We start from the raw sequence: 9,971 nt of genomic DNA, 5'->3' as shown, positions 1-9,971 counted from the left end.
GAGACTCAAGACACAGAAATCCAAAATAAACACATAGAAAGTCAAATCAACACAGAAGAAAACCCAATCTTGACAAGATCAAAGGAAACTCTGAAGACATTTGCTTTTAGCCTTGTTTTATAGGAACTCAGTATTTCATCACCCTTACAGTATTCTTGATTATTGAATTGCCCTTCAAGATATTTCCTGCTGAATTATTGTAGCTGCTTGACTGTCTGAATGTGAGATTATTTAATATTTGTGATTTTTTGGTTTTGTTTAGGACAATAACAGATACCTCTGTTAACCATTTCTGCCTCTACCACTAATGAAAAAGAAAAAATCAGAACTAAAATATCAGAACATCTGTGAACTGTGGCTTCAATTAGAACCTTTAATATCTACCAATCCATCACTTCAGCCATATTAATATATAACCCAGGCTGTTCTCACATCATTATTTATGTAAATAACAACCAATTTATTCATTAAAAAAAGACAACAGGCTCACACCAAAGGTTTGACACATTATTGGCAAGTAAGGCATTTACATCATGAATTAGTTACAGCTTCTTACATTCTTAAATTAGCAGAATGAAATTATTCAGGTACACACTCAGAGAAAGCTAACGCTATACAAGGTCAAACTGCATTTTCTTATATTTGGGGCGTCCCAGGACGCCATGTTGGTGGACATCTGGTCTGGCAGGACATTTTGAAGTGTCCTGCGGAAAAGCAGTACTTTGATGACTCAGAAGGTTAAAACGGAGGTGTTGGTGTGCACTACAACACAATGGACTGTCTCATTCATAATAATATTCTGGATCTGGTCAAATGTTTTTGAAGACTACAGCTCCAGGTCAGTGTCTGATGCCCGACACACCAGAGTCTGACCCAGGCCTTAGTGTTCTCTCTGCTGAACGAGCCAGGTGGGTTTCTTTAATCTGTCCAAGAGTTCCCTAGAAGTGATGCCTCCTCTCTGCTCTTCAGGGGCCAAACAGATTGTGCAAATGAGCGCCATCATGAACACCTGTTCTCCTGCCAAACTATACCCACAGAAGCCAGAAGCAGGGACAAAGAAAACGGTGAAGTTATTACTCACCTGCATTGCATAGACTCTGCTGCAGTAGACAGCAAGGTTAACAAAAGCAGTGTAAATGGCCGAGTTTAAAACATGTTACGTCATGCAGATGTTGTTCTTCTAGAGCAGAGAAAACAAACAAAGCTTAAAAAGATAAATCATTTGGGTCATTTTATTTCACAGAAACACTCTGAGTGCTTCTGAGTCAAAACCCTAATTCCTCCTGAGAACAAAAAACACAAATGTGACAAATGGCTTACACTCACACCTATTGCAAGCAAGATTTTGCTGTGTGTTTGTTTGTCTTTTCATTTTTTAGTTTTGCTTCGTAGAAAATAATTGTTGAGAAGTGGTGTTCTTATTCCTGAAACATTTAGCTCAGGAAGTGATGAGGAAAAATTATCTTTGTTCTTCACAGACCTGAAGCATATAAAATATTACCTCACTGTAGCTTCCTGTTTACATTCCGTTTTTAATTAAGAGATGCCAAATATGCTTACATGTATTACTTTGGTAGTTTTTTGCTTTTATGCACCTCAGTTAGAGAGGTGTGGGAGGTCACTGTATAAAATTGACTCCTTTGAGCTTTACATCATGTCATAATGTTACAAATATACCTGGAGTGTTGCTTTGATTATTTTTGATCAATCCTAGAGTCTCCAACGGCAACCATTCGGAGGATGCTTAAACGCTTTCTCTCACAAAGTTCGTGTTCAGAGCTGCAGTCTGCAGCTGAGCTTCCACCCCACAGAGCAGCCCTCCCTCTCTCAGCTCCTCCAGACTAGCGGCAGCAGCAAACACCTGGTGGGACTGAGCGTCTGCTGAGCTCATCATAGGAGCACCTTCTCAGTCCAACACTCCTCAGAACAGTTGAAACCACCATAATGGATGGTTTCAACTTTCCAAACAGGAACAGGACCTTCTTAAAGAGACACAGACCCAATTCCAAATCAGACCTCTGTTATTAACGCTTTGTTAATAATTTAACAACGCGTTAAATTATTATGTTTAAGATATAAAGTATATCATTAAAGTAACACAGACACTTGACTGTGCTGGTAAATGGCACTATGTGCCTGAAGAATACATAGCGGTGTCCCTTTATTTCACATTTTGTGTATTTCACTTTGTCATGTAGGCATTAGATGTATCTCCATATGGAAATGTATATTAAGGAATTGTGCTTAAGTCCATACATATGCACAGCCTCATACATTTGGATGTTGTGGCGCTCATGAATGAAAAGCTGCAGGTCTGCATATCGTCACTAACATCCAGAATAAATGTCACTAAGTTAACCTCCCTGTTTAGTGCCAATTTGACTATCTCTGTAGAAACCAAAGCAGATTCTCATTTTCTCTCAGCATATCAACACATATGCAACATCATGGCAATATTTGTGGGTGGCATGCAACGACCTGAGGGATTCATTTAAGCAGAATCCAATTATGTTAGCTTCTGTTTTGCTTTTTTTTTTTTTTTGGCTTATTGGCACTTGACAGCATTTAGCAACTTTGTGCGTTCACCTGACCTTGCTGAGCCTCAAGCAGAGCTTGATGCTTTTAATCTGTTTCTGTTTTTTAACCTTGCCGACTTTGCTTCCTGGCTGGTGTTGATCCTCCACCAGGTTTCTGGTCCTGGGTTACCCAGAAACACAGAGTGGTTTTTCAAAACCTTTTGAATCTTGATTTTATTTGCATTCTGCAGTACAACAAAAATGGTAGCCTCGGCTTTAGTCTTTATTTTTAAAGCTCACTGAAGTGAAAACAGGGACTTTAACAGGGAAAGGCTGTTGCTTTCTGCTCCTGTCAGACTGCTCTGCAGGATAGACGAATCAGTGAGAGTTAGGAGGCAGCTTCAAGTGGAGAAAACTTTGAGTGAGTCCATACTTGCTCTCTTTTTCTCCAACTTTCAACACATACATAAGCGTGCAACGTCATACACACACATATACCAGCACACGGTCACAAACACAGGTATATCCGTGCACACACACGCATACATATAGAGCCTTTTCCAACTGCACTCTCCTCATGTGTGAAATGAGCAAGGGTCTTATCTCTTGGAAACACACCACTGAGCCAGAGGAGAAGGGGAGAGAGGGAGACACACAGCGGGAGAGTGGGGAAAAAGAAGGAGGCGGAGGAGAGGGAGAAAGATTGAGAAAAAGGTGGGGGAGGTGTCACGTGGTGAGCATGCTGATGACTGGAAATATGAAAGTTTGCTGCAGACTCCTGAGGTCTAAAATGAGCCATAATCAACTCTGTGTGCCTTTATGTGGCTGTGTATTAGCCTCTGCAAGGCAACATTTCATATGCAGACCTGTTCTACTGCAGAGGTTCACTGTTGTTAAGATGCTGCACTGTAGAAAAGTGTTTGCTCCCCTTCAGATTTTTTTTTATCAGGTTCCAGATGAGCAAATTAATATGTCAGATCAAGATCACATCTGGAAATACAAACTACTTTTTGTATTTCATCCATCCATCCATCCATTCATCCATCCATCCATCCATCCATCCATCCATCCATCCATCCATCCATCCATCGTCAAGACACTCTTGTGAGACAAAATTAATTTGTCCAAAAACAAAGTTGTTGTCTACACAGGAATGGAATAAATAACTTAAACACATAAAATTTAAAAAACACACTATTTTAAAAAGAGCACTGAAGTCTTATTTTTATTAAATCTTTTTTTTTTTCCCCCATGTGTGTAATTTGTAAAATGTGATGTCTGACTAATGTGCATATTTTATGTTAATGAGGAAATGGTCTCATATGTTGTATAAATATTTTTGTGTTCTATTACGTGGAAGATTAGTAACCACTTCGGTGGAAATTAATGGGGATCCTAATAAATAATGTTTCTTTGGAGGGTCGCAGAGATGCAAATTCCCATCTTCAGTTTCAACCAAAAAAAATCATCTTTATTACCCTGAAGACTCCTAGGAAAATATTCTGTGATCTGACGAGACAAGATCATTGTCATTGAATGAGGGACAGACTAATGTCTGAATCTTCATCTTGCACAGAACAGACAGGATGTAGTCAAACAAAGCTGTACCCACCTGCTTCTCCTCTGCTTGACTTCATGCCTCTGGTATGGCTTCAAACTGAAGAAGAAGAAGCTCTTGTCTTTGCCTCAAGGTAACAGAAAGGGATTTTCTCCATGTTTCTATCCCACTGTGAAGAGGGCCTGTCCTTCCTGAATGCTGCACACTTTAGCAGAGCTGAAAGATATTAAAATGGGTTTAAACAGACTTTAAAATGAGACAAGGCACCCTACAGAGGGCTGTAATAAGGAAAATTAATTAAAGTGGGAACTAGGAGAGAGGGTGTATGATGCAGCTCTGGAGAATCCAGAGGCAGACTGCAAGGAAACTGCACACAGCAGGACTTTGACTTTAAACAGATGAAGAAATAACAGTAAAGACTTTATTATTAAAAATCCCACCATGACTATAAATGTCTCATTGGTAGCCTGGAAATTACAAAGAAAAGCAGGAAAACGGCAGTCTATTAAAAACGGTGGTTCAAAGATCAGCAAAGGGATAGCGATAAATCTTCATTCCTTGTAATTATGGGTGCCATTAGCTTAGCAAATTTGGTTGCAAAGGGAAATTATACCACCTCTGTGTATCATATCCACATGAACCCAGTATTCAGTGTAGGTTTTTTTCTCTCTGCATCGTTTTACAGGTCAACCTGAGCAAAGATTTCTAAAAGAAAAAAACTAAGGAAAAGAAAGAAAAAGAGTAAAGCAGAATTTTAAGACATTAAATTATTGTACTGGTGCTAACATGGCTCCTTTGTTTCCAGATGATCGTTTTTCTGCATGATTACAAAAGTCTGCTTTACTTTTGCAGGATTCTTATGCCACCTTGTGACCAGTATAAGGAAGTAAAGATTTTTTTTAGTTTCTTATGAATTTGGCTGAATGTTGTTGTTTTTTTCTTTTTTTTTTTAAGATAACCATTCTCAAGAAAACTGGATTAACAAATCAGTTATGGATTCAAGTTGACATAGTGTTCCTGAGTAAGACTTCTCTGAGATTATGTCCATGTTTTAATGCCTGTGAAGACAGATGGATGCAGAACAGTTGCAGATGCTGGAACAACATAACTCTGTTTTACATTACATTTTAATATGCACTGCTGCGTAAATATGGAAGACCAATACTGCACATCCTAGAAGTTAACAAGAGGATTAACCAACTGGGTTCCAGTCCAGATGAATCTCCAGGTTTGGACAACAGAACTGTGAAAATGTTAAAAAGTTGTGTGAATTCATGGAGGGAAGCTGATGCTTCTTATGTCGAGTAGAGAAAATCAGCTTTCTAACAAATAAATGACCGGTCTCTCATTCTGTAAGATAGTTACTGGAGAAGGACTGGATAATGAAAAATTATATATACTGTTGTTGTTTTCATATATGATGAAAACAACAACAACAACAACAATAATAATAATAATAATAATAATAATAATAATAATAATAATAATACAGACCTTTGGGCACTTAAATAACTTAAAAACAACATTATATGTAGGAGAAAACATCAGATACAAAAACCCTTCAGCTGTGAGTTTGACAATGAGGAACAGCAAAAACAAAAGCAAGTCTATGATTTAAACTAAAATGTGCAGATTCATCATACTGTGATGATTTAAAAATGTCTGCTGGAGCTCAAACATTTATATAATAATTATATAATAAATTATATATACTGAAAAATTATATATATTATATAAATTATATATAATATAAATTATATATATATATATATATGAGGTGTAAAAAGATAATTTGTGCGTCAAGCAAGTGTTTAAGCAAAGATTGGCTTAGAATTTATTGTAAAATCTTTCACTGCCATGAACACTGCTGTGATGTTTCTAATTAGTCACCAGGTTAGTAGAATAAAAATTTTCCATATGGAGGTACATGGACAATTTTTACTTAGCACAGAAAGTAGCTGATGGTTTGCTATCCTAGTAATGATATGAAGCTTTTAGCATCACAACTAGCATTATGGTGAACTGACACTGTATAGCTCTGTTGGAAGAAGGTGCTCATGATCTCAACTACCTGCATACTGAGAATACAATATCCTAATGGCTCTCAGGAGCTTCTCTGCAGCAGGGGCAGGGAAGCTGGGTTAAGTTTGGTTTCTGCCCGACGCATGTACATTCAAAGCTGACACAATGTTTATACTCTGCTCGGGTCATCTCTGCTAAACTCTAGGGGACAGTATATGGCACCTATGGCAAACATAAGACTGCACAGCATGTTTAGAAGTAAACTGAGCTGTTTCTGACAGCTGTGAAATGTTCGTGCAGCAATAGTCCTCAGTCAGAGGCTTCTTCAAATTCACTGCAAGACTGACTGCTACCTGAGATCCTTCATTCTCATTTACTACTCACCCCACCCCAAACACCATCTGTCCCCCTCCTTCAATTAGAACATCAAGCAAGTACATACAGAAAACAGATGAGTGCTCTGAATTCTTTCATTTTGTTGTGATGGTTCCTTGAAAAATAGCCCTTTTAAAGGCTATTTTACAATCATAACTTCTCCCTCCATCCCAGAATGAGTGTGGAGTCAGAACTCACTGACCATGGCATGACCGCCCAGGACAGTGAGACAGGATTAAGTGGTAGGGGCAAGGGATGAAATGTGATTTGGCCAATGGCATTTTATCCCTTTACTTCACCGCCGCCCAGCATCAGCAGTATCAGCAGCGATACACTGCTGGAATCTAACAAGAGGCCCTTTTTATTAGATTATGGAACCTTTTATGAAATTCTGAAGAATGCACTCATTTCCTGAAGCTGGTAGACAGCAGTAAACAACTTCTTATCAGAAAACGATGATTCATGATATGTTTCTGCTGGGTTTTTTTTCACCTTGGCAACTCCTGTACAGCAGCACTAATAAGGCTAATGTCACGTTCTCTCCACAAAGTGGGGGAAAAGATCCACTCCTAACAGCTGGTTCTGTGGATCTAAGATGAGACATTTTAAAATAAAATAAAATGTATAAAAATAAAATAAAATTAATTAAAATAAAATAAAAACAATAAAATACCCATAAGTGTTTTAACATTTTAGAGCTGCATGTTAACTAGTATTACATTTACTCTGTCAGCTAGTTGCTGACACTGTTCATTGTTAAGTATTGTTTTCCAACTGGGTTGGGCACATTTTGACTTTCTTACAAACTAATAAATAAGAACTTTCTGTGTTTACACTGAGGTTCAGGACAGAGACAGGCTATGACAGCTAAATCATTTGCTTGGATTTGACTAGATCAGTGTTTTTTTTGCCTTTGCTAGAGATGAGAATAAGAGAAGATAAAAGTAAACAACTAAATCGAGATTCTGTGTACAGCAGTTGGAGCAATACATCAGAAGACAACTTTTCTTTGGGCATCTCTACAAAGTTTTTCAATATGAACATCTATTATACTTAGCTCTAATAAAGGGGCCTGTATAATGACGAATCTCTAACCTCAGTTACAAATCCTTCCACTGTCCTATATTTACTTGTGCCAGTGATTACATTTGTGCAAACCAAAGCTTCTTTATCAGACATCAGTCAGCAGCTTCATCCTCTTTCTCGTTCACCCTTCAGTGTTTAGTTCATTTTCTGAGCTAAAGTTATTCATGAGCAAAAACAACATCACCGATTGACAATGTCTCCCATCCCATGCATGAACTGCAGAGCTCCTTCAGAGACAAACTGCGGCAGGGGTGCAGAAAGGAGTGTTACAGCAGGTCCTTCCTCTCAACAGCTGTCACATTCTAGAACCATCACTGCTCCCAAGAAACTATAAATGTTCACATGCCTGCTATTATTAGCATAGTTTTTTTTAATTTGTTGTAATATTCTGTTTTTTATGCACAGATTTGTATGTACATTTACTATTTATTCATGTGCTTACTCAGTTGGACATTTATTAGAAAAGAGTATACTATTTTTTAATACAGGTACTTTTTTTCTTTTTGTTATACATTTTTCCTCACTGTACGGTCTCTTTTTTTTCATTTTCTGTTTTTATATTTCTTTACCTTTGTGTAAATCTGCATGCTTCAACTTGTGTGTCATTCAGCTGCAGCAGCATATAAATTTCCCCTCTAAGGGACAAATGATATTTCTATTCTACTCTAGTTTAGTTTTAAAATCTCAACAGAGCTCAAATCAGAAGCATTTTACTGCCTCAGATCCTTTGGGCATCTATACTATGCTGTAACTGCTCATATAAGTTACAGTATAGTTGTTCCTCTGCACAGGTATCTCCATCTTCTTGTGAAAATGTGCAAAAGTCTTTACATGCTTAAACATAACAAAATAAAAAAAACTCCCTGCTGACAGATTGATAGTGGATGCATAAACACTGCCACCTTCTGGTCAATTAATGTTTTCAGTTGATTTTGGCTTTAGTATTTTGGCTTCAGTGCACAGTTAAAGCTGATAAATGTCATCTAACTTGATCAGGCATGACTTTTAAAGCAGTTATTCTAGTTTAGAACTAAATGTTCGTAAATGTTAAAATTAAATATATCTTTACATACATTTTTAAAAGATCAAATAAAATAAATTCAACAGTCAAATATTACTGACTGGAAGAAGGTGCATCCCATTATCTTACAAGCTCATCCCTAGTGGGGTTATCAGGGGTCCTGGTTCCTATCTCCAGCACCTCTCATATGCCACATGAGTTTTTGCGTCAGCATCAGCTGCTTCTAGGGGCCCACTGGCCAAAGAGAGCAGATAGAAATCCTTCTTCAACCTGACAGAATCCCTCACTGAAGGTGTCCATCAGCGGGTTCTAGGGTTGCTGCCACAGCAGGCACTGACAACCTTGCAGCCACAGCTCTGATAAACGAAAATGTGGAATATTATCATTATTAAGGCATTTAAAGAATATATCGTGATATCATTTTTTGGCAATATCACCCATAGTGACAGCTGAAAAGATATTTTTTACTACTTATTGTACGTGATATGGGACAGTGTCTTCTTAAATATTTCCCTATAGCATCCTGAAAAGGATAACAATTTAGTGATGTTGCAGTTTTCCACAGCTCTGTAGTGGAGCTAAACTGTGATCGCTGTAGATGTTGGTACTAATCATTAGTCTTTTCATTGTTCACATGGATATCAAAGTCTGCGATTTCCTCTATGATCTCCATGGACAGATAAGACAAGATTCTCTTCATGTCTGTGGACTTCACAGGCCCAGAATTAATATGAATGATGTATTTAACTTGTGAGCTGAGTTACTGAAATACACTATCTTTTTATAAACATTCTAATTTATTGAAAATGAGTGTAGTTATGGACTGCTAAATTGACACAAGTTGTCAATGAAATTCTGATGCATAGAATCACAAATCTACATCTAAACTGTCACAGAGAGTAAACACAATAAAAAACATGCTTTATCTGCAGCATTGTTCATTAAAATGGCACATTACTGATATATTAAAATTATATATGATAGGTGCACTTAATGATATTGTATTAGCATTTGGCAAGTACTTTTACATTTAATATTTTAAGTACTTTTAAAAGCCAGTACTTTCTTGCTTTTACTCAAGAAACAATGTTAATGTGGTACTTTAAAGATTTATCTTATCTTATCTATCTTATCTACTTTTAGAGTACATTTTTGTCTATTTACTTTTAATTTACTACATTGTTTGAGTACTTTGTCCACTTCTGGGTATGTCCCAACTACACAGCCCGTTTGCTGCTGGCTTGTTTTCAACTTGCTTCTGACTGCCCACTGGAATTTTATTCTACTCTGAGCATTTTTGCAGTAAGTTTGAGATATTACTTTTATCTTAACTGTGTAAAATAACTGCATAGTTTTGTGCCTATGCTGCAGCTTGATAGGTAAATGTGATTAT

Source organism: Xiphophorus hellerii, chromosome 3 (assembly GCF_003331165.1).
Source record: "Xiphophorus hellerii strain 12219 chromosome 3, Xiphophorus_hellerii-4.1, whole genome shotgun sequence".
NCBI lineage: Eukaryota > Metazoa > Chordata > Actinopteri > Cyprinodontiformes > Poeciliidae > Xiphophorus > Xiphophorus hellerii.
This window is presented reverse-complemented; position numbering follows the sequence as displayed.